At 39.6% G+C, this 26704-nt stretch overlaps 1 protein-coding gene across 3 annotated transcripts in view; it reads left to right on the top strand.

Annotated features, from left to right (window-relative positions):
• The first annotated feature begins 1179 nt into the window (after positions 1 to 1179).
• The window catches only part of LOC135711271 (3',5'-cyclic-nucleotide phosphodiesterase regA-like), a 648988-nt gene continuing 623463 nt past the window's right edge, over positions 1180 to 26704 (top strand). For all 3 annotated transcript variants that reach the window (XM_065234072.1, XM_065234073.1, XM_065234071.1), the window contains exon 1: positions 1180 to 2399. The gene's annotated coding sequence lies outside the window, so the exon portion shown is untranslated. The remainder of the gene's footprint in view (positions 2400 to 26704) is intronic.

The following is a 26704-nucleotide window of genomic DNA, read 5'->3' as shown; positions in this document are numbered from 1 at the left end:
TTGATTCGCTCCGATTAGGCTCGAAGCGCAACAGAGAGCTGGATAGGAAAAGCAAATAAAAAAGAAATCGAACTAATCAACCCACTTGCCACCGAAAAACCACACGCTGCTCCTCGTCCAGCAATCGAGGATCCCGCCTATGTACAAAGCCATGCCTGCTTGCATGCATATATGTGTAGTGCCGTGCGAACTCACCGCAAACTAAACCGCACCGCTCGTTCATACATAGGCCATATGTATATCCATTGCATAATTACACCCCACAGAGAACGAGCCAGCAAGCAATCAAGACCCCCATATTGCATCGAGGAAAAAGCTCCAAGCGACCGTCGTCGACGACGACGACTACTGCTCCTATTCTTTTTTAGGTCACACACAATCCGGCACCCTCCTCGTCGTCGTCGTCGTCGTCGTGATGCAGCAGCACACCAAAATCCTTGAAAGAACACCACCACCCACGACCCACCGCTCCGGAATGCGTCCGAGTAAAGCGAGCGAACATATCAACGAAGAGGGTGGATTTATGCTGCCCCTTGTCGACAGTGAGGTGGGATTATGGGAACAGAGTTTGTTACGGTGAGCTCTCAGAGCGTGCTGCTGGGTGGCAGGTGCATTTTTTCGCGACTATTCTCGGGAGAGCGAGCGGAAGAGAGCTTGGTGATAAACAGATGCACTGAGCAGCGAAAAGCGCACATGTCTGCTCTGATGAACGGGTCGCAGCACTGAGAGGGCTCCCGGGATGATGTTTCGATGGGGGGAGAGAGTGAGCATAGAGCGAGCATACACCACTACAAGGATGGTTTGTTATTGTAGACGGCGAGCAAGAGAGGGAGTAAAACGTTTTTCATAATTTTTATTATCGATCGGCGTGCTGTCTATGGACCACGGGTTACGAACATAGTGTTGGTGTTTTCTAGGGAGTTTATGGAGATGACAGACACACCAATACGGGCGTGCTGGGCCCCGTCAAAACACAGGACCTCGCTACTGGGTGGGTATTGGTGTTGTCATGGTTCTGCACTGGCTGGTTGGGTGTTGGAGCTCGTCCGTCGAGGTTCCCGGTTCGGTGTGTTGGTGTGAATTGCGAGCGCCGGATAGGTGAGTGAGTGAGCGATTAGACCGAGCAAAAGATGTTCCAAAGTCTGTGCAGCCGAGACTGTGTGGTCTTTCAGTAATAGCTCGACCTAGCTAGCTGGCTGATGGACAGTAGTAGCTACTCCCCGTAGTACGTGATACGCGTTTCGTCGTTACGGTTCAGCTCTAAGGAGTGAAGAAGTGAAGTGTAGGAGAGTTTGCGTTTGGAAATCTGTAGGCAGGAAAAGTGTATTTTCTCCAGTGATTTTCTTATCGTAGATTTCGATCAAATCTTGAGCTTATCGAGGCTGGACAGCTCGCGGAGTTGTCAGCTGAAGTGAGTGATGTAGTGCACAGTTGACGTTCTCGGAGATTTCTTTAAGGACAACTCGACTGGTTGTCCTAGGAATTTGGTGTGTATCGTTCAATTAGAGGGATATTGAGCTCTTGATGTGACCGAAGAGCTCTTCGAGCGGTAGGGAGCTAAAGTGTGAGGTGCTCGCTGTGGAATCGCCCAGCTTCACGCAGGGGCTCGGATCTCGCTGCAGACTGGAGAAAATCAATCGACGAACAGTGCACACCTGGGCATACATTGGGTGTCTGGAAGTGACATTTTTGCTCGACATTCGTATGGTACGGGTTCTCCGAGAGCTACATATGTGTGTGCAGTGAGCTGTGTGTTGTATGTAGTGAAGGTGCTCCCCTTGGAAAGTTGCAAACCGCGAGGTGAAAGAAGAAAACCAACAACATAACACTATTGTGACTGATAAGTCAACTCTTCTAAAGGGATCCCAAATTTTCTAAGTGAGACCAGGCTCCAGCATCGATAACTAATAGCCCGATCCCGCCGAACAAGTGACCAGTTTTGACACCCCGTGAATGGAGTTATATGTATACAAATATTTAGACATAAAATAAGCACAAATATGCAAAAGTGAAGAGTATTTTTTTTTCTCGTCGCTATTCCGCTGACTGTGGCTCCGATATCTCTACATATACACACGCCTAGGTTGACTACGGTACGTCACACAACGAGAAGCAGCACAAGAAGTGGCAAAAAAGAAGTCCCACGGACAGACTGCGAGTGAGAGACCTTTTTCTCGTCGTGCTCTCGCTCCGTCCATCGCAGCAACCTGGGTTTGTTTTGTGGTGTATATTCCTATAGCAAGACGAGCAACTTGTGAGCTAATCGTGTATTGCACCTGGTACGTCGTGCGGGATCATTGGAATCCCCGTGTGCTTTAAAGGGGTTGCAGATTGCTATGAATCCCGGAATCTGCCAAGTGACACCCTCAACCTAGTGCAGTGAGTGTTTTACTTCGAAGGTAAATATCTGGACGGAACAAAGCTTGTTAAGTCTCAGTGATAAGTGGAGTTTCCAATTGTTTTTAAATTTTCTTTGCTCGGGTGAGCTGGTGTGGAGATGGAAGAAAGTGGCCTCGAGCGTGCATCGAGAAGGAAAGTGATAATAATAAAAAATGATATGCTAATCAGCCCTGGTTTGTCGGTCCGTTGGATAACCTGTCAAAACGCGTGCTTCAGAAAATTTGAAGAATGCTGAACAGCTGGATTATCATGTTTTTGAGAAAAGTGAAAACGGTCAGTGCAGCAAACAAGCCCTAAACTGTGTCACCGCGCGACGCCATGCCAAAGTCGTTTAGATCTCCGGAATCCTGACGGCGTCTCGCCGCCTGCCTAGATGGATGGTTCATGTACATGGTGGTTCGGTGCCAATTATGATTGAGAAAGTTGGCTTTGCCATCGTAGCAGCGTAGGAGGCACTGATGGTTGCCATGGTATTGTTCGCTCTTTCTCCTATATTCAATAGACCCTCTTGGTGGTCTCCAAGAGTGTGATCCATATACACATTACACAACACGAGCGTTGTTTCATCGGAGGTACTTGAGAGGAAGACGTCCCTTACCCCGTTGGACACCTTCGGCGCATCATACTTCCCCAGAACATGTCACACACAGCAAGCGACGAAGGAAGTGGAGAACAGGAATGTTGCGATGTTTAGTAAAGTGAATTTTCCCTTACGTTTCCTCCTCCTTCGCCGTCGCCGTCACCTACTTTGCGCAGCTCATCCGTCAAGAGCATTTTTCCTCATCCGAACCCAAAGAGAAGTGAAAGAGTTTACGGTTCTTGACATTGGGAAATCGGAATCGGTGTGTGCGGTTTTCTGTCTGTGGCTGATGATGAATGAGTATGCTGCTGTTGCTTGTTTTCCGAAGGCTGTTGGAAATGTTTCACAATTTTAATAAATTTTGGCACGTCAGGGAGATAAAAACATACACAAAACACAGCTTCAGGGGTAGGCGACAAACAGTCAGGCCGGAAATGAGGGGGTTGGAAAATTATATTGATTTTTTTTTTATGGAGTGGAAAGATATTTCGAAGGCATACATTAATGGGTGTACAGCATTCGCGAGTTTTTGCGATGACATAATGGCGCGGAATAATGGCTAATTTAAGCAGCAGTTTTATGACCTTGCCGATTTCCCGGTGGTGAGCATGAGTGAGTTAGTGAGCGTGAGGGGATGAGTTCCGAAGAAATGGCTGTACGGAACAGGATGTTGGAAACGGAAACTGTGTGCCAAAGGTAGCTAGGAAAATTGGATTCTGATTTATTGATTATATTTGATTTGGTGATTTGATTTAGATAACCTTGTTTCGGGTTGGTGGTTGAGTTTGAGTACAATTGTGCTGGTGTGAGTGCGATGAGTGATGCGGGACTCTGCTCGTTTTTGATAACGGTGTTCGTTGAGAGGCTTGAGTCAAGTCTATAATTTAAATTTTGCGTTAAGGAAAGTGTGAAATAGAACGATAGCTGGGACTGTTTAGTATCAAAATTATCCCATTCATTCCAATTAGTGCACAACATAACTGGCATTGCAAATCTCAGTTCATGAGTTGCTTTTGACTGGTTGATATTTTTGTTTCACAATTCTTGATTTATGATCTTCCTTGCCATGGCTTTTTAACTACGTAAATCGTTTTTATAGGTTTTTGATGCTTTACCTCATCCATTGACGTAGACATTTTTTTTTTATTTGTGAGGACCGTAGACCTCTCAAAGTGTCAACTTCATCTTTATCTTTGCATTTCAAGCTTATTGCTTATTGCATATTAGCTTATTGCGTGCTCTCAAATTAGTGTTCTAGATGCACTTCCACAGTTATTAATTGAGAGCTTTCGATGCCTGTACCATATTTTCATAAGTATAAGTAATTGTGTGGCAAGTGCTATGCCCAGAGAAGTCGAGAAACTTTCCAACCCGAAAAAATTCCAGACCGGACCGGGAATCGAACCCAGCCACCTCTAGCATAGTCTTGATTTGTAGCTGAGCCTTTCCCGATTGTGCTAAGGGAGCTTTGACAATGAGTGATTTTATGATCGCTTCTTCGCGAATAGTGAAGAGCGAAGAATAGGTGAGATAAATGACAGGCTACCTTACCTTACTGGAAGCGGTGGGTTCCATTTCCGTTCCAGTCTATTATTGACGTAGCTATTAAGAGTGCCTTGAAACTCTTATGAATTATGCAACCCCAAAGTTTTTGATCAGTTGGTTAGAAACTTCGATTTTTTTTCGGAGTGATTGAAATTTATTCAGATTAAATGTACCTTTAAGATTTAGCGCGTAAAATGTTCTTACCGCCTCACACCTTTACGTTGAAACAATGTTAATTGATGCAAAAATAATGCATCATTCGTTGTCACCTCAATCAAATGTGGTGAATTTTCAGTGTTTCCTATAGCAAAAATTAGCAAGCTGAGAAAATCGCATTTTAAGTTTGGTTCGTACCATTCCTTCTTATGTGATGGGACAACCAATTTTTCTGTCTTTCCGAATTCTTTCAGAACAAAGTTGTTGAGTTCATCCAGTATTATGGAATTATGGGTGTTTAGCTATCATTTGCATTAGAAAACTCAGTTTTGACAAAAAAAAAAAAAAATAATACTAAACGACCGCCATGCGAAGAGCGACAGGACAATTCTTTGCCATTCGCTCATTCCAACATTCCGTCGTTCAAATGTTTAACATGTTAACATAACTATGTGACTTTTTGAATAACACAGAAATATGGGCACAGTTTGATCCGACAATAGGGGACTTAATTGGGCAGCCAATATGACTTCCTGGTTTTTAAAAAGCAATAATAAGTGTGGAAACAGACTCATGAACTAATGCTTTACTGAAAGCTATATTTGCTACAGTGTCCAAGGCATAATCGGGAACACTCGGTATCTAATGTAGTGACAAGGTTTGTCGATCTAATTACTCTTCTTCAATGATCCTAAGCAGTGTTGGGAAAATATCAAAAAATCAAATCTCACCAACGCCCAAGATCACGCTTGATTTTCGAAGACAAAAATCAACAAGCAAACAACTGCTGTTGATTTTGCAAGCTGTGATATCGCAGCTCGGAATATCAAGCTAACAAAACTCACCAACTGCAAATCTCACCAAACTGTGGTGAGATTGAGTTTGATGATTTTTGCTTTACTCCCGAATGCAACCGAAACTTCCATAACGGCTTGCAGCAGTCCCTTCGCGTCTGCCATCGGTGAAGATTAAAAAGAGATAGCAAACTATGCTTTCTCTTTCTAAGAAAACGATATGCAATGGAATCATTTTTGTGTCGAGTCAACTCTCAGCTTGATTTTTGCTCGTTGTGGATAGTCTCGCAATATCAAAGGAGCTTATAAAATCAATGTCAAGCATGATATTTTGTTCCAATATCACGCGTGATATTGCGAGCGCATGAGACCGGAAAAATATCAATTGATTTCTGATTTTGCCAACACTGATCCCAAGTACGTGGCCAGTGGTCATGATCTTCAAGCTTTATATATGTGAACCCCGTGATTAATTTCATAACTTCTGATGATTCACGGAATAGTGGTTACGAAGTGTACAGCATTAAAAATGATTCAATCACGCTTACCACTACACCACCGGAGTCGCCATCCAAAAGAGTTTTTAGTTTGAAAAGAATTCATGGGATGTGTGAGGAAGTATGGAGAATTCGTTGTGAGTTTAATACCAAGTCAAGGAGGAGCATTGAAAGGGAATCATGAAAAGATTTCTATGAGAAATCTAAGGAACATTTCAATTCTTATCAGTATTCTAAAGAAATTCTGAGGAGAATATGATAGGAATTGCCAGGAAAATTTAGAGGGAATTTAATTCCGAGGAAAATCCTGATGAATTTTGGTGTCTTTATAGTGAAACAAGTCTAAGACACTGAAGAAATTTGCACATCTAGGGGAAATGCATGTAATGTCGGCCTAAATGCCCCTAATTTGGGCCCATACATAAACTCAGCAATTGACTAAATTTTCAATAGCGACCAAAAATATTCATTAGTACCGTCCCAATGATGCGTTCATCTAGATAAAATTGATAAATAGCAGATTTTTAGCGATGGCCCCAATCTTAGATCCATAGGCCAACATTAGAGCCATCTTCCCTATATATAACAATTAATTTCTGTCTGTCTGTCTGTCTGTCTGTCTGACTCTTATAGACCTGGAAACTACTGAACCGATCGGCTTGAAAATTTGTATGCAGGGGTTTTTGGAGCCGGGAAAGATGGTTCAGATGGGGGGCTCCCATACAAATGAAACAGAAAAATATAGCATGCTTTTTTAAATCGGTGTTGGGTTAACAATTAGATCCCGAGCAAGGCCGGGCACACTTAGCTAGTTGTATATAAAATACGCGTATCTGTTAGGGATAAGCAATTAAGGTAATGGAATTAAATGTAGGTATGTTAATAATCCTTCTTTTTTTTTATCAATTTCGAGGATAGTTTGAATATAGTTTTGTGAAAAAATTTCATATAAATACTTAAGACAGTTTCAAGGGAATTCGTGCGTATTCCAAGGAAGTTCTGTGGAGCATTTCTATGAATTTACGAGACAACTGCATGATAATTCAGAAGGAATTTCAAGAATAATTCCATGAGCATTTCGGGAAAATGCTTACCGTATTTTCAGGAGAATTCTTTGAGGGAATCCTAGGTTATACTGCAAAAGTTAATACGAATGTGAAGTGAACTGCAGAGTGAATTCGAAGAGTGTTCTGCAACCAGATGTAGTTAGAAGATGAACTCAGTGGAAGTTCTGAGATGTTTTTAAAGAAATTCTCGAGAAAATTCTTTAGATACTCTCTCAAGAGTTCCAATGGTATCAAGATAATTCAAACAAAAATTAATTTTCGAACTCCTGGACACAGAAAAAGATTCCGGAAAAAGTAAGAGTTTTTAAGAAAAATTGTCAAGATTCAGCGAATAGTTTCGACATTTGGGACTTTCTATAATGTAAGTTTTCAGATCAATGGTCATGAAGCAATAAACTTTTAAGTTTTTGCAATAGCTTTGATTGTAAAGCTGTTCTTCTAAAACTGATTGTTAGGTCATTTCACTCAAAATAAGGTATTTGTAAACGCTTTTAAAAAATAGGTGGACGTTTCACGTTGAGTCCCGAAAAAAGCTGGAAAACTCAGGAAATTATATTTAGCAAAATTAGTAGACACCACACACTTAGAAATTATTACCGACTTCGGTAATTTTTTACCGAACATTCAACAGCTGAACGTTCGGTAAAACTTCGACTACCCTCATTTAAAAAGCTGTTTCATTTAATTTTAATTTCAAAACATTGTCAGCCTTGTTTATATAATAGAGAGAGAGATCTGTCCTGGCCACGTCCTTGCATCTGATGGGGAAAGTGGATTAATGTTAGTCCAACACTTACTTAAGAGAAATGCAGAGAACTCTACGACCCCTCATAAGTGTCACGGGAAGGGTGGATTTTTGTTAGCAGGGAGGGTAAGCCATAGGATACGCCCAGCCGGCGTTGCTGGCAATCGTTATATCAATCATTTAATGAATAGAAGCTGTAAGTAGTTTATTTGTCCGTTGTCGCTGCCCATTACCTAAACATATTATTCAAAGCAGTCTTCAGATTTTGGAATTAAGAAACGTTATCAGCTCGATCCTGTTGCTCCTTTGCGCCTGAAAATATTTGTTGACCCTAAACATATGCACAATTCATTCTGATCGATTGGAGGTTCTCATGTGTAAAAGGTTATTAATAGTATGTGAAATCGTAGATTAGAATGAAGATTCGTCCTTGGCCTAACTCCTACTGTCTGGCAGTGGCATTATGGATACAATCTGCCTGCAATCATTTCTTATGAATGCAAGAAGCTTGAACCCGAGAAGGTGCCAGTTCTACCGCAGCTACAATAACCCATTTCAAGAACGCAAGCATTCTGAAGCTATTTTCAAACAGGATAAGCCCCGCTCCAATACATTATCGATGCAAATATACACCATTGATAATGTACTGAAACTTTCAATCAAGCAGTAGTGCAATACTTGATTGACGCGTATTTAGTAAGTTTTGAAATGATCGTCTTTAATTAGATGGATACCCAACAAACAATTGCCTATTGAAGAAACGACTTCTTGACGATTTTATTCAACTGCATGCCTAATAATACTTGTACTATTTTTAATAATACCTTCTGTTCAGGCTTTGTTCACACAAATCTGGAGAATTTATTCAACCACAACATCGAAATATTGGGTGTTGAATAAAGTATGTCGAGAAGCTTTTATTTGACTTACAAGAGTTGTAAAAGAGCCTATTCGATATTTTTTTTTTGATTATTCAGCGTTTATTAGACATCATTACTTCCTTAAACAGCGATGGTATAAAGGTGTATATAAACGCTTGATTCTCATGTGAAATAATGTTTAATTAGACACTATTATACATTTATTAAACGATTATTCAACTACGAGATAATTAATCCGAAAATAAGAACGGGACAGAGCAGGGTTGTGTTCTCGTTGATGATTATTATGTCATTATTTCTGTCGAAGCACGCACCAACCACACAGAATTTTAGAAAATTTATTACATACATACATACACACACATGTCGGTAGATGGGATTCGAACCATGACCTTCCGATCACCAGCCGCTTGCCTAGCCATCTGAGCTACTTAGAAGACATCACATGGGCTGCTAAATAAGCAATAAAAGCTTAAATCTGAATACCTATCAGCACTCCCAGCAGTAACTTTAGCTAATTCAAGGAGATGTGAGAATGATTAATTCATTCATAGTTGTTTTACATGAGACCAATGTTACCTTTCCATCTCTCTAATTTCGATGGAAAAAATGCTGGGCTATTCTTTTCGATAGATCGATGAATTGGTTGTCGTGAGTGATACGATCTATGATTACGATTTAAATTAATTAGGCGTAGAAAATAATTAAAAAAAAGTGTTGAGGCTGGGATTGAACTCGCGACCTTCTACTTAGAAAGCGGAAACGGTAACCACTATGCTACCAATTTTGTTTTGTTGTTAGCCTGAAACAGTGTTGTGGAATAATGAATGAATAAACTGTTTGTAAAGCATTTACAAAGCATGCAACTAAAACATGGACGCATAGTGGTATAAGAGCTATTATGCTGACTGTATTCACCTTTATTCAGCAATATTGTTAAGCAATGCAATGGAATCTAATAATGAAGCTATAAAACAATTATTAGACGCATAATAAAGCATGTTATTAAATCAATTGAAAACAGTCGAATTAAAGCGTCAATGTATGTGAAAAATATTAGATCAAACTTCTGGTGTTGAATCAATAACTTTCAATAAGTTTATTAATCAAATCAGAGCAAACAGGAATAAAGGCGCATCTATCGATCTCAATGAGTTTTTTTTCGGCACATAATTTGACAACCCGTTTTATTCAGCATTGTACACTGTTATAAAGCATTTATTCAATATATATGCTTATTTGTGATATTGAATTGTTTGTTGGGTATTTCCTATCGAATACAGAGGAACGAAAAGGTAAATAAACTTAGCTGAGCGTAACTACGCGTATGTTAGAACAGTCGGCACCACATGCAACGGAAAAAAATTTGAAAATTTTCACTTATTGCACTTTTCAACATCACTTCTGTTCTTTCAGATTAACACTTTTAAAAATGAAATTGTAAATTTATAACATTTTCACTAGAACGAAACGACGCAGCAAAACAAAAACACACGACCAAGCATACCAACTCAGCGACTGAGAAAAATTGACTCAGAGAATTTTCTTTCCATACGAAATTTACGCAGATTTGGAAGAAACTGCAGTTACTCATATCTTATGAGTATCTGCAGTTTCTTCCAAATCTGAGTAAATTTAGAATGGAAAGAAAATTCTCTGTGTCAATTATTCTCAGTCGCTGAGTTGGTATGATTGGCCGTGCACGTCATTTTCGCAGCCATAGGTCACTCAATTCGATTCATAACTCCAAAATATAAGCCTATGCAAAAATGGTAAAGATTGATGAAGATTTAAAGGTCGCACAAATGGTTTGAAATTTCTCTGAGAATCCTTATTGAAGAATTTAAAAAATCACTTAAATCGCCCTAACTTTGGTTCTAGCAGTCTAAATCTTAAGAAATTTTAAATCTGTTGTTTTTAAACTGTTGATATTACAATCACAGTATATCAAGAAAAATTGAAATGTAAAAAAAAATACAAAATACGGTAGATTGCACATGAAAATTTGCAAGTCAATAGTACCAATTTCATCACAAAAAAAAAAACAGCCTTTTTTCCTTGATTTGTTTTTCGTCGATCTTGTTTTCCGTGCTGAGCACCAATGCTACCGACGCCAGGGAGGCAGCTCCCACACCTCCCTACCTATCGACCCATCAACTCATGAACCGGGGACCAACGGCTTTACTTCCCGAAGGAAGGCGTGATCAGAGATGTTATGCCTCAGAACATCCCGGCGGCACCGACTGGGATTTAACCCAGGCCTGCTGGGGTGAGAGGCAATCACGCTTACCACTACACCACCGGTGTGATTGTCATGACAACCACATTTCAGTTTTTTTTACCGTTTATATAAGCCAAAGTTAGAGCGATGTAAGTGAAACTCAATAATTTCCCATAGTAATTTACCGAAATATCCATACAATCTTCTCATTGACGCGACCTCTAAACCTCCATCAATATTATCTATTTTTTTGCATATGGGGAATTGAATCGAACTAGAGGGTAGCTATAGTAAATTTATAACTTTTTCAAAATGAAACACCTTACTAGACACCCTGAAACTTTCAGCAACCCCCTCCCCTAAATACTTACGTAACTATTGAATGTCGCCCAAGTAGTGAAAGATAAATATTACTTCACAAATCGAAGATCGATGGCATCGGAATGATATTTCTAAACTGAACTCGGCTGATGTTAAACCAATTTGGTGTAATTGCATATTAGCGTTGCTTACTGTTAGCGTTCTACGGCAGCGAATGTTTCCCTAGCCGTTACTATAGGGATTTGACCGGAGGTGTATCGGGTAGATTCGTAATTTGAGAAGGTTGTTGAACGATATGAAATGACAATTCGTTAAGAGTTAAATTGACGAGCTCCGTTTAAGCCGCTGCTGGCCCCCTTATTATTTCCGGGTGATGGTTGATGGAATGGAACACGTCTAAGAAATGGTTAATTTTATGGTCTGCTCAATACTGATAAAAACACATTAGAGTACGGCTGCATCAATAGTTGTGCTTGATGAGTGACACTGTTTAAATTCGATTCTCTGTGCTGTCGAGAATCATTTTAAATTGAAAATTGTTCTATATTTTCTGGGCCTCGGCGGATATAAATAAACATTTCCAAAGCTGCTAGTTCTAGCTTTTCTCACAGATGGCAACCCTTTCCGTGGTAGTCAAGCAGTTTATCCAGTATGGGATGAACATGTTCTTCGTGGAATTCTCGGCAGCTTCGTTTTCATCTACAAACATTTCTAGATAGAGCTGTAATTAGGGCGTAACAGCCTTTGTAAACAATGACTTCTATCGATGATTTCTAGGAACTCAAGGTACGCCCACGCAAACCAACATAACCGTCGGGTAGGGGAAGTCTTCGCTTACCCGACGGTGTTGTTGATTTGCACTGGCAAGCCTTAACTATCTAGAAATCATCAAAAGAAATCATTATTTACAAAAGCTGTCACGCCCTAATTCCAGCTCTATCTAGAATTTGTAGTTTTTTTAGAGTCGAGCCAAACCGAAACATTTCAATGCATTTTCAGATTCAAAACTATCAAGCCCATACATTTCAAGGTATGTGGCCTCCTACATGTGACAGAAAAGACTTCCATCGGGTAATTGCGATTACCGGACAATATACGAATGCAAAAATGGTAAAGGATTTGGAAGTTCTCAATCAACATTTCCAAGAACGCTAAGTTTAGGGCGGGGGCGCAAATTTTCAGCTCAAACTCAATAAATCTTCTAAATTTAGTCTAAAAATACATTATGCTAATCAAGTTTGTCCGAAGAGTTGATCAACAAAACTTTTTCATTCAAATTAGATCGGCCGTGATCCGTTTCCCGGAAATTTCCCACGCAACCACGCTCTCCCGAACAACAGGGATATCTTTATAGGTCAATAACGATCAATCCTCGCCTAATCCTTGGAATGACTAATCTCCGCTTCTACCCGTTCCCCTCCCGCTTCCCGCTTCGCCCCGATCTACTTCCAAGAACATGACCGAAATCTATTTTCCGTTGTGCAATAGCGTCCGCTGCTTTCCTTTTCCCCCCTCGCCGAACGCCAAATCCTCCGAATAAGCACCCAAAGCTGCATGAAAATTTTCCATAAACCCGCAATAAATTCCACCCTTGAAACGTCTCCTCCATGGTGCCACTCTTACGCTAGTGCTTGTTTCTAGTGATTCCGCCACTACCGCCGTGTCCTCGATTCCTACATCAGAGCGCTTCATTAGCATTTTTCATTTCGACTGACAATTTTTTTCCGAGAATTTTTGTTTGAATTTCGTCCGTTTGTTCGTGCGGCTCGCCATTCTCGATACGGAACACATTTCTCACCCGGTATCATTCGAACCGAGCCGAGCCTTTTCGTCACATTCAGATGGCCAACAAGCCTAGAATGCAGCAACCAAACACCATGTTGCGGAGAGTCGAGCGATCCTGTTTGTGTTAAATTTTGAAACGACGACGACGACGAGCTGAGCTCTGTATGTTCCAACGGCACGAACGAAAATATTTTCCTTCTACGCCTGTCTTTGCCATGAGCACCACCACCACCACCCATTTAATCGACTATAATTTTTCTCTGCTTTCCGTTATAACGAACGTTGTTTTGGGGCGCGAAATGGTTCTTTGATGGAGAATGACCTGTTTTTGTTGCTGCTTACGGAAAGGCTACATATGCCGTTGTTGTTGATGTTGTTTGTCTTGGTGCTACCTCGGATTAGCTCAGGTGTGCCCCTCTGTTTGGTCTCAGCTATCGTCGAATGTTAGGTTCGGAGAGGGGGTGACATTTTTTTTTCGGGAGCTCAAAAGGATACCCGAGCCTATGCGATGTGGCTGTGGGGGTGATAACCGAGAACCCGAACCCAGGTAAAAGCGATAAATGGGGAACGAAACGGAGTTCTACGGCTCAGCATGCGGTCGGAGACATTATGGCGTTCAATGGTTTCCTGGGTTCATTTTTCCTGGCGATTCCTGGGATCGACCATTTATTGGGGCGGTCGTATGCCCGCTTCTTGGTAGGGGTGCTCTTGAAAGTGGATGGCCGTTATTTGGGGAATAAATTGGGTAGTCAAGCTGTGGGTGACATTGAAGCGAAGGAAATCGATTCATTCGAAATTTTAATGATGCGGAAATATTCCTACGAGAATTGAGACCGACCGTGTACAACTCGAGGAAATAGCGCCGACAATGTTATCTGATTTCGGAGGAATCTTTGTAGAGTTGTAGATTCCAAGTGAGTGAACATTTACTGAAATAACCGAAATCCACGACGTCGCTGTGATCTGAAATAATTCAGAAGTTTAAATTCTGGCTTTAATCTTATATTTACTTGCTACTCTGAGGAAAAATTTGACATTGATTTTACGTTTGCACGCAGAGAACCAACCAAATAGATTCAACTTGTCAGACACATTCATTCTAATTCAGAACATCGATTAAATGCTTTTATGGACTATATATTTTATTAGACTTTATTATGATACCGGTAGACGGGGTGACATTGGGCCAAAATTGAAAAATGATTATTGGTGCAAACATCTTGAATATACAGAACATTATGACTAGCATATATTTCTTGAATTGCTTGAGTAAAGTGAAGATAACATAAACCAGTTGTTTTATTAGAATAGTTCTGTAAAGTTAAGTGTCATAATTAGTAGCATAATCACGTTTTCTATAAATGTCGACAGGCAAACACAAGTTTTACCACACTTTTATGTCGATAGACGAGGGTCATACGTACGAAGTACATTGTGATCATAATCATGTGTACTCCTAATACCCAAGTAACATTTTAAGTTTTATGAAGTAATACAAAGCTACTATATAACAACATTCATAAAACCCTTGTCAAGGCTACTTTGCTATTGATGCATCCACCAAAACCTCATTAAGACTAGAATCTGTCTAGTTGTCCCATCCTGAAGAAGGTTCTTAAGGATATATTTTCGAAGCTCTTCAAGATTGATTTACTGCAAAAATGTTGAATGACGAACGTATTGAGAACCATTTGAAACCCGTTTTTAAGCTACAGTAAAATCTATTTGGCAACAATAAAAACCTTTTTCAAGCCATTCTCCCTAGCCGCTGAATCCACTAGAAAAATCATCAATCAAGATAGAAAAAGATTAAAAAATACCATCTGATTTTACCAATATAATTGAAATATAAACTGATCATATAAAAAGCCTATTCAATTTTCAAAATAATTAAAATTTTTATCATAAAGTGGCCAAGTTAAAGGTGCCATATTAAATCCTATGAGAAATGAACTTGAAAACATCGAAAAAAAAAAGTCCGCCCTCGGAAAACGTTGATCTCACTTATTATTTTTACTCCAGAAGAAAAATTAATTATTCCTCAGATTGATCATTAAGCCGAGGTATGTTGTATGATTATCGTATTTCAAATATCTGCTCATTCCTAAATTGACCAAAATAAATAGAAATACACATTGAAAACGAAGTTTGTAAAAATCAAACTAAATAATTGTAATATGGCGGTGGGCCATTTGTGAAAAAGTTGTTTTGCTTTAATGAAATCCCTAACAAATTCATAAGGTTTTAAAATAGCTTTTATGAAGAAAACTTCCTGACTGAATTGTATTTATCTAAAGCCATTTTGCTTGATCCTATACCGTTAAGATTTATGGCAGCATTTATGGAGGCAAAGTTGCCTGCAAAAAATTAAACGTCAAAGTTTGTTTATCTTTCGATAGTTGCGTTGTTCGATCATTGTAACGAGGTTTTACTTCAGCGTTCTTCCAAAGGATTTTCTCCCGCTGAATTGGAAGCAGCTACTAAGGAAGTTTGCGGAACTGTTTTGCAACATTTCGCATATATCGCAACAACAACAACTGCAAGCTCAATCGTTCCCGTAAAATATCCCCTTCTTCCGGATGATTCCCGAAGTGCACCATCACACGATGCAGTTGAAATTAAGTACGTTTTAATGAAATTTGGAACCTTTCGCTGAATAAAATTACTGCTATGAATCGGAAACCAGCCAATCTCCACTTACTGACAGTTTCAACGATTTGCTGTAGGCAGGCATGGAAAATCATTTGCATTCATTTCGTGCATTCATTTACATTCATTTGCCTCTAACTTTTTTAATCAACAGTATTACACAAAATGATGTATAGAGCTTTTGTAGGTTTTGTTATTAGCTACAACTTTGGTAAACAAGTCAAATCAGTATCTCTGATGCATGACGAACCAGAGCGAACAGAAGCCACTACTGTTTTTCAGTGAATGTATTTTACATTCACTGAAAAACAGTAACAAGTTCTGCCCGCTCTAGTTCGTGATGCATAAGAGATACAGATTTGAGTTATGAACAAAAGTTGTAGTTAATAACCAAACCTACAAAAACTCTATACATCATTTTGCGTATTGCTATTGATGGAAAAAGTTAGAGGCAAATGAATGTAAATGAATGTACGAAATGAATGTAAATGATTTTCCATGCCTGGCTGTAGGTACAAATGCAAATTATTTCGTTCGTCAGATCTGGAGAAGGTTGGTTTGTTTTTAGACTGTTTAATAAAGGAGACGGTCAACACCGGTCAGATTGTGATGCAAACGCCAGATGCTCAGTCGTTGCTGCAATTGACTTCCCTTCGGTCGTTGACATCGCTTGAATTTTTCATCCTACTTCGTCTACTCTTCGAGATTTCCTTGTGATAAATATTGATTTTATTCTCTATGAGGATCCAACTTTTGAGTTCAATTTGGAAACATAGTAATTGGGGATTTTATGGTACACTTTAACAAGTCTAAACAACAACATTATATGCTTTTTGCTCTCATGTAAAACCTAATTGTTTTATGGTTGCTTTTATAATGACAGAACAACTTTATAGAGTATTTTATCAAGGCATTAATAAACAATAGCTAATGAAGTTTATGATTGATTTACAGAACAGTTTTGTGGAGGTATTGAGAGCTGAGAGCTGCTTTAAATTTATTTTTTAAACAACTTTCTCGACAGACTATAAACAGTAATAAGCTGAATTACTAACCAGAAATGTTTCATACTTTGAAATGCTGTATTTAAACTTAATGGATTGTTTATTTCCGTTATAAAACCATCATAAATCAGAGTGGATGCCAAGTAGCTGCTGAATTTTTACTTGTTTACATATTTTATTATATTTGAACCAAATTTATGTTTTGGCCCAATGATGTTTTACATTGGTCTATTTTATATTTAATTTTAGTAAACATTACCTTACCTTACCAATCAGGCTAAGGCCTTGTTGTCCTCTGCTGTCCGAAGAAGTCGTCTCCACTCTACTCGATCCATGGCCACAGTTCGCCAGCCTCGTAGTCTGCGAAGTGTCCGCAGGTCACCTTCTACTTGGTCGATCCACCTTGCCCGTTGCGCGCCTCTTCTTCTTGTTCCTGTTGGGTCGTTTTCTAGAACCATTTTCACTGGGTCGTCGTGCGGCATTCTTACGACGTGCCCAGCCCACCGTATTCGCCCAATTTTTGCGATGTGGACGATGGATGGTTCTCCCAGCAGCTGGTGCAATTCGTGGTTCATTCGCCTCCTCCACGTTCCGTCATCCATCTGCACTCCACCGTAGATGGTACGCAACACCTTCCGTTCGAAAACACCAAGGGCGCGTTGGTCCTCCACGAGCATAGTCCAGGTCCCGTGGCCGTTGAGGACCAACGGTCTCATCAGCGTCTTGTAGACAGTCAACTTCGTGCGGCGGCGAATTTTATTCGACCGGAGCGTCCTCCGGAGTCCAAAGTAGGCACGATTCCCTGCCATAATGCGTCTTTGAATTTCTCTGCTGGTATCATTTTCGGCGGTCACCAGTGAGCTCAAATACACGAACTCATCGACCACCTCGATTTCATCACCGTCAATCTGAACTCGGGGTGGAAGGCTAACATTGTCTTCCCTAGAACCTCTTCCTTTCATGTATTTTGTCTTCGATGCGTTGATGGCAAGTCCAATCCGTCTAGCTTCAGCCTTCAGTCTGATGTACGTTTCTGCCATCATCTCAAAGTTACGTGCCATAATGTCAATGTCATCGGCGAAGCCAAGGAGCTTCATGGACTTCCTGAATATCGTGCCACTCGTGTCTATCCCAGCTCTTCTGATCATACCTTCTAACGCGATGTTGAACAGCAGACACGAAAGTCCATCACCCTGACGTAACCCCCTTCGAGATTCAAAGGGACTCGAGAGTGTCCCCGATACTCGAACAACGCACATCACTCGATCCATCGTCGCCTTGACCAATCGCGTCAGTTTATCCGGAAGTCCGTATTCGTGCATAATCTGCCATAGCTGATCTATGTATACATGTTGATAACTTAATTCAATCAACTGTTTCCAAGCCAGTAGTAAATATATCATTGACGAATATGTTCAAATGTTTAAAATTGTGTTCCTTGCTGTGAATGTTGTAAGGTAGGACACACACAATTTTGATTTTTTGCTCATAAATTTCATGGGATTTCACTGTGTTTTTTGTTTAAGTGAGTTAATAAATGTAACGAGTCTTTCTGCATCAAAATTTCCCATAAAGTATGTGCACTTTCATCTGAATGCAACTGTATATGGAAATAGGATAAATTGGCCTATTATGGGCTCCATAGCAACCATTGACTCTAAATTTTAGACATTTTAACATTCCGAATACGATGTCTCCGAAAAAAGTGTAACAGCAAGTTTGCGATGGTATAGCGTTCTTGATGAATTTCAAAAATTGAGGTCTCTATAATTCCTTAGGTCTCTAGATTATTTTAATTGTAAAAACATTGAAAATAGAGTCGTCTACTTTTTCAGAATGCGAAAAGAGTTGTTACACTTTTTTTTAAAGTGTGTTTATGGGTTTTGCAAATGGCTTAAGATCTATAATCTACATTAATGGGCACACATCACAGTGTTTAAAAAAGAACTGCAGAGCTCTGGGATCAGTTTCACAGATTGACAAATTTACGGATGTTCCAGATCTTTTGGAGGACAGTCTCATGGCCATCCGGATTCATGTTGATGTCTCGACCTTAAATTTTTCATATATCACAGTTCGAAGTGTTTTCGACAAAACTACGGAGCTCTAGAATCAGTATCATGGATCGACCACTTTTACGGATCTTCCGGAGAACGGTCTTATGGTCATTCGGGTCCATGTTTATTGTTTATGTTAAGAACCCAAATTCATTCTAATATCACAGTTCCACGTGTTTTCGAAAAAAAAAAGTGGAATTCTTTCATCAATGTTATGGCTTGCTTGCTTGCAATCAGAAGTCGTCTTCACTCTACTCGATCCATGGACACAGTTCGCCAGCCTCGTAGTCTGCGAAAGGTCCACAGGTCGCCTTCTACTTGGTCGATCCACCTTACCCGCTGCGCGCCTATTCTTCTTGTTCCTATTGGGGCGCTTTCGAGTACCTTTTTCACTGGGTCGTCGTGCGGCATTCTTACGACAACCCACCGTAGTCGCCCAATTTTTGCAATGTGAACAATGGATGGTTCTCCCAGCAGCTGGTGCAATTCGTGGTTCATTCGCCTCCTCTATCTGCACTCCACCGTAGATGGTACCCAACACCTTCCGTTCGAAAACACCAAGGGCGCGTTGGTCCTCCACGAGCATATTCCAGGTCTCGTGACCGTAGAGGACCACCGGTCTAATCAGCGATCTCCTCCTCAACTTCTTGAAGATCAGGGGCCGGTAGCCTGTCGTCTTCTGCACGTGCTCCAAGGTATGTTGCCACCTTTGTTTGTTTGCTGTATCACCGTTGAGGTGCTCGTCATAGTACTGCTTCCACCTCTGAATTTGATGGAGTGACTATTTCACGGATTTTTTTGATCTTCCGGACGACGGCCCCATGGCTATCTAGGTACATGTTTATGTCATGACCCCAAATTAGTTTATATATGACAGTTCCATGTGTTTTCTAAAAAACCGTGGAGCTTTAGGATCAGTTCCATACATTGACCACTTTAACGGATTTTTCGGATCTTCCGGAGGACGGTCCAATGGCCATCTGGGTCCATGTTTATGTCACGATCCAAAATTCATTCTAATATCACAGTAGCTAACGTTTCCAAGAAAACCACGGAGCTCTAGGATCAGTTTCGTGAATTTTCCACATTCACGGATGTTCCGGATCTTTCGGAGGACGGTCTCATAGCCATCAAGGTCCATGTTTATATCACGACCCCAAATTCATTCTATCATCTCGGTTCTTAGTGTTTTTCAAAAACTGCGGAGCTCTAGAATCAGTTTCATGGATTGACCACTTTTACAGATGTTCCGGATCTTCCGAAGGACGATCCCATGGACATTCAAGTCCATGTATATGTCACAACCCCAGAGGAGGCTTCGTACTCGGTGGAAAGTTTTTTACTCACCGTATTCGGAGTGTTAATTATTGTTTCAGCTACAGTTCCAGTTTGAGTGTTTCTGGATCCAAAAGGACCCTATTGAATTTCATCCCGATCGGACATTTAGTTCGAGAGATAGGAACAAAAATGCAAATTTTCGGAAAAAATAAAATGAAACTGTGTTGCTCACTACCTTTTCTCGGTGATTTGAGCGCAACCGGCTGCATTTTGATTGCTTTTAATTTTAATTATATCTGGAGATATGACAAAATAGTGAGTTTTCGCTATACAACTTTGTTACTCCATGTTACTTTTGTGAAAATGGGTGGGTCAATTTGAGAGCAACTGGCTACAATATGTTCAAACAACCCCAATAAATTTTATCATTTCGATCTTAGCTGATTACACGGTCACCTATATGGTGCATGCAGTACTAGAGGCAACTTCATTCCCTTGAACCTAGGTGGCAGTGTGATCAACGCGGTATGAATCACTCCCAATCGGAATAACCCAAAATCGTACATGGCCTACGAATCATAGCCCTCAAGTATCGGATTTCATTCAAAATCATAAAAAGGGGGGTTTCAAAAAGTGTGGTTATCCAGTGGATTTCTCTAAAAAATCGACTCATAGTCGCTCCGGACTTGCTGTTGGATGTGAAAAGGAGGTCTTCCAAGCCACTTACTATGGATGTATCTGTGATTTCCAGGGAGAACAGTCGTTCGATTCCTTACCGTAAGCAGGACGTCGTGATCTTCTACCAAAACGCTGGTGGAATCAAGGGCCTGATACGCCGCCTTCTTCTCGTAGCCAGCATAAAAACGTGATCGCATATCAATCCAAGTGGGCCCAGAGCGTGGGCATGCACCTAAGCTCGCTACGACTACTTGTTATCTGGGACTTGTTATTAGTAGAGATAGCGGTGCAACCTCCTTGGGTGGAATGAATTCTGATGTTGAAGAGTACCGCCTAGCTGTATCGGATCGTTGCTACGGTGTTATTGTCCTGTGCGCAAAGTGACTCGATTCTCATACGTTTTCCAGTAAAATCTTCGGTCCTGACTACGAGGTCTTTCGTAGCGATCGGAATCCTAACAACAGCAGTAAATCTACTGGTGGAGATGTCCTTGTAGCTGTCCGTGGCGTCCATCTCATAGCGGATTTCTGATAGCTCTACATTTCACGCAGGAGCTATTAGTATTCTCGACAACTACAGCACATAAGGAAATGGATGAAAATGTTGGGTATATTTATTGCTGTGACCATAACTTTGATCTATTTTGATATATTCCCCGGTTTTATATTGCATATCATTATTTTGTGAAGCGAGCGACATAGACTGACCAAAACAATTTTCCAAGCCAGGTATAACATTTCGAATGAAATGTACTACTGCACTGGGACTTGCATTCCAAATATCAAAAGGTTCTGCCAGCCCCTTATCCTGAAAAATACGCCTTTTAATAAAGATTGCTGTACAAGAGCATAGCAGGTGTTCAGAGTCTTCCTTTTCTATGCCACAGAATCGATGCATATCTTCTTGAAGTTTTTCTAGAAGTGATATTTACATGGACATTGTCCTGTTATCAAACACCTAACATGACCTAAGGTCATTTTATGTTGAAAGTTTCAGATCCACTGCTCTGGACATATGCTTATGGTAACATGGGTACTGAAGATCATATGTTACTCTGGCCACTGAATAAGAAGAATGATTGCGGAATTTTCCATTCGGCAACGTAGAATTAAAAAGCTGCCAGAAGAAAGAGTGTCGGATTAACGAGATTACTGTACTCAAATCAAAGCTAGACTTCTTTGTAATTCGCAACCTCAATGACAACCCTAGCGAAAGAGAGATATGCATCTGCGTAAGCGGAAAATATCAAATCCGTTAACATTATGGTACGTCAGCATGCCGCGTTCCTCTGGGGACGTTAACTCGGAGCCGGAGACGGAGTGGAAAATACGATGATCCCTCGAATCCTGCTGGCTTCGGAATTGTTCCATTCCGGAGCGTGGTTTAGGGGAAGATAGCCCAAAACGCACTCGCTATGGTAAAATGACTTAATGCGTTATTCAGCGTGAGCTGTTCTCCCCTTCATCGCATACGGGTACGCCATAATCAACATAGTCTTCAGAAGAGACGCGAGGGGGGAAGTCTAGATTTACCACAATCAAGTCGCGTGCGTTGTTCCATCCTAGTTGCCTCATCCCCTCATCCTTAGCCCGGGCTGAGATCTAGTTTTGCCGTAGCGTTTTTCTGTCATACGCATAGGAATTTTACTGCCTCGAGACGTCTTTGTCGTCATCGTCGTCGTCATCATCAGCGTGCTTGCCACCACCGACCGGCGTTATGGAAATTGAACGAAAACAAATTCCGCACGTAGGAAATTTGCATTTCTGCTACGCTGGTGGTGCTTTCTTCCCTCGCAGAGCGGTGGTTGGTGTTCTAGTTTTAGAACTTTGATCGAACTCGAACATAGTCTGGTTGGCAGACGAGGTTGGATATGGAAGAAGCATGTCGGGGCTGCTGTTGTACGATGGTACTTTGTTATTGTCACCGAGAGATGATGAAGATGCAAGAGTTGATGAAATTTCCTCGCGGTCTCGAGGTTCGACTTGATGATATTGATGCAAAGTTGGTTGTACACAGTACGGATGCACATTTATGGAGACACGTGATAAATATTTGTTTTAATTTAATGAATATATTTCGCTGGTTTGGGATCTTGCTTTTTAAATTAAACGAAAGTTGGGAAATGGAATAGACGTAAGGTGTTAAGATCACTAGGATTCAAAAAACAAAAGTCCCACTTGTAATAATTATGCTGTGTTTGTACGGATTCGAATCTGTTTGCCCATCTATCTAATTTGAACTAGTAATGATGCCAGAATTCTATAAAGCTTCGACTAGTTGTTCTTTAAAGGTAATGAACCAAGTTTTTGCTGGAGTTCGGTAATTTGACTCTCGCCTAATTGTATTCAATATTTTTCAATAAATCAGAGCACGAAAACGGCTCATCTAATCGAAATTACGTCTGAGACAAAATTGTAGGAAACTAGATTGCCTTTCCACACTAAAAAATCGAAGCATTTTGAAAACAAAAATTAAAAAAAGCTTATCAAAAATGCTAATTTTGTTGATATGGACACAATGGACATTTCTTTATTATTTAAAATAGAAGAACATAAACTTTTAGTAAAAATTTTTAATTTTTTTTCGCGGTATATTTATTTGATTTGTCCATAGGAAACAGTTTTGAGCGTACACCCTAATGGATTTTTTTTTCTAACATTTTAAATAGATATATTTTTTTTAATCTTGGCTGGTCGTTGAACAGATGTTTATTGATTTTTCGCTATAGTTATGAACTTTATTAGAAAAAGCTGTTTGAAGTTTGATTTATTTTAGTAAAACGTTCGATTATCCACTTTTTACCTAGTGGACGAATTTTTGAAAAATTAGTAGAATATTAATTATCATTATTATGACTAAAAATGAGCAAAATTTCAGAAAGTTCAGTTCATTTTATTTCAAGATATAAAGGTATTTCAAGAAAAAAAACCGTTTTTCTCAAACAGCTCTTACATTTAATAAACGCATCCAAATACTATACCAATAATTGATAAATGTATGATGATTCAGCAGCCGAAAAGTCAGAAACGTAAAGAGATAATTGGAATTTTACATAAAATTTATTGACATCTGTACGCTCAATTTTTAGATACACTGTATATGTTTTTAGCCTAAAAACAATAAAAACTATTTGTGAAAAAAAGTTCAAAATTTATGCTAATAGTTGATGTACTATGAATTTGGTTAATTTTAATGTGTCCATTGCACAGTGGGCCAGGATTTAGATGTAACAAGAAAAAATATAAAGCTCTCCAATTGAGTTTACGTCTTCAGTGAAGTTTCTTGAATTATTTAGGACTACAATTTGGTGGATTAAAATAATTAAAGTTTTGGCCGCAAAGATGACTCAGCGATTTGAACTTTTTTATTTCACAAGATAGAGGTTTTCTGTTGTAGATCGTAAAATTTTATAAAAAGTTTCCCTAGTCATAAAAGCTATACATCTTCAAACAACTGAGATATACGAAGTTTTCTAATTTGCCTTGAAATCACGTTTTTAGTATTATATTTTGAACAATCGGAATACTTTTATCTTTTTTCCTCAATCGGTACTGATCAAACCAGTCTTTTCCAGAGCAATGCTATTATTTTTAGAGTACTGAAAAATATTTACCACAAGAAATTTGAAAAAAAAATCCATGATTTTCTGAATGAAAGTTCTAAAAACTGTTTGAATAGTTCTTTGATCTGTATTGAGGTCCCCAACAACTGTGCCAAATTTTAAAGAATTTGGTTATGATGTGCACATGTGGGAGATCTTTAAAATTTGTGGTAGTGGTTATCACGAGATTGACCACGTGCTTTGGTCATGTACCCTCCATTGTGTTGCAAGATCCGAGTTATTCTCATCCCTCAGGGCCCGTTAGAGACATCTTGGCGAGCCGAGATCTTGACTATTGAAATTTAATTTATGTGTTTTAAAAACGGTTTTAGTAGTTAGTGGCTGGAGGCGAAGCATCTCCAGGCTGAAAGTCTCCTTAATAAAGAATACCTAACCTAACCTAGTAGTTAGTGTCATCTTGTGCTCTCCCAAGTTGTTAACTGTCCATCGGTGTACTCCCATATCTGTTTTTTCATCAGTATGTCGCTTTGGGGGCCTGGTGGGGCCTCCCTTAGCTCAGTCGGTAAAGGCGCAGCTACAAAGCAAGATCATGCTGCAGGTGGCTGGGTTCAATTCCCGGTGCGGTCTGGGAATTTTATGGGTTGGAAAATGTTTCGCCTTCTCTGGGCATTGATTGGATTTGGTCACAATCAGTGTTTGGAACATCATTCTCAAATCTCATTCATTGAGCCTCCCTGCGAGAATAAACTCGCGTGTGAATGCAGCAAGGAAAATTCACGCTTGAGATTCTCATGCAAATTCACGCACTGACACTCACAACACCGAAAAATCATTCCAGCTTCAAACTCTTAAAATCCACTCAAACGTCAATTGATATCATGCCTATGCATGTTGTGTTAGTTTTCGAACCCCTGATGCACAAACAATAGTAATAACAATGAATAACGCCAAAATATAAAGCAATGAATTTTTGAACCTGAAAACTCATCGGTGATTTTTGCGACGTTGAATTTTGCAAGGTAAAACTCATAGGCGCATAAACTCATGCATGAGATTTGAATTTTTGAGTTTTTCCGAACACTCACAATTATACCAATGCAAAAATGGTACAGGCATCGAAAGCTCTCAATTAATAACTGTGGAAGTGCATCTAGAAGTTGAGACCATGCAATAAGCTAATATGCGATATGCAATAAGCTTGAAATGCGAAAAAGAAGAAGAAGATGTTGTTTAGTTCGAGATCAATAGCAGATTGCTCTCCAAACCTTGTGTTCTCAATACCTACCCTGCCATCCATTTGTTACAATTTGTCACCCCTAACCTCGAGACAGCCGCGAGTAATCGGACCCCGCTTTACTAACGTTAGTTTTAAGTAATTTTGTTATCTAAACAATGAATATCGGCTCCGAAAAGCTACGGCAATTGAGCCTGGAAAAATATACGTATTACAAAAAAAAGGGTGGGTCATCATGATCATTTTTTCAAAACAATGTTTTTTTATAGTTCCATTCGGGGTCCCAAACAACTGTACACCATTTGAGAACTATTAGTTGTAACCCGGCATCCAACATTGCGTTTGAAATTTGTATGGAAATTAGTATGTACCTACTTTTTTGCAATTTCATTCCAAGGGACCATAATTTTGCTTGACCAATGCTTTGTTTGATGCAATGTAAAAGTATAGTCTAAGAAGTGCCTAACAACTTTGCTTGGTGCTAGAATGTTTCTAAAAAAAAGTTAGAACTGTTCCAAGATCTAAGTTTCGAAATAAATGCCAAAAATCACTTTCCTGCCAACACTGCCAATGTAACAATGAAAGTCAGAACTGAAATAATTTCGAAGTTTCTCATCTTATCGATTTGGTTTGTTGAGATAAATTATTCAAAAACAGTAGCTCTATCTCATATGCTAGTTGTAGGTAGGGGGGTTACTACAACCCCAGCCTCCCTCCCGCCATATCACTAATACCAATGGAAGTATAGTTTAAAACTGAAATAACTTCGGTGTTTCTTATCTTATCGATTAGGTATGTTCAGATGAATTATTAGAAAACAATTGCTCAATCTTATAAGCGTAGTTTGAGAGGAGAGGGTTTACTATAACCCCTGCTCCCTCACTCATATCAATGGAAGTAAGCATCAAACTGAAATAACTTCGGTGTTTCTCATCTTGTCAAGTTGGTTTGTTATGATGTAGTTTTCAAAAATATTTGCACAATCTATTAAAATCTAAACCTAGATTATTTTTTCGCTATTTTTATAACTGCTCATGAACTAAAAGGAACACGGAAACAGTCAACTTACCTTTCATTTCCATCAAACTCAACTTTCAATTATTAATCATTATTCAAAACCAGGGAAAATATAGAAAAAAAACAGTATTTTTATGAATGAAAAAATTTATGATTTTCTTCAATTAACCTTCCTTGATTTCTTACAATCAGATCAAACAAGACTTCAAACCGAATTTTCCAGAATTATGTCA

Source organism: Ochlerotatus camptorhynchus, unplaced genomic scaffold (genome assembly GCF_037179485.1).
Source record: "Ochlerotatus camptorhynchus isolate MF236.1 unplaced genomic scaffold, CSIRO-AGI_Acam_v1.1 ptg000429l, whole genome shotgun sequence".
In the NCBI taxonomy this organism is placed as follows: domain Eukaryota; kingdom Metazoa; phylum Arthropoda; class Insecta; order Diptera; family Culicidae; genus Ochlerotatus; species Ochlerotatus camptorhynchus.
Note: the sequence above shows the minus strand (reverse complement) of the source record. Positions and strands in the feature narration are given on the sequence as shown.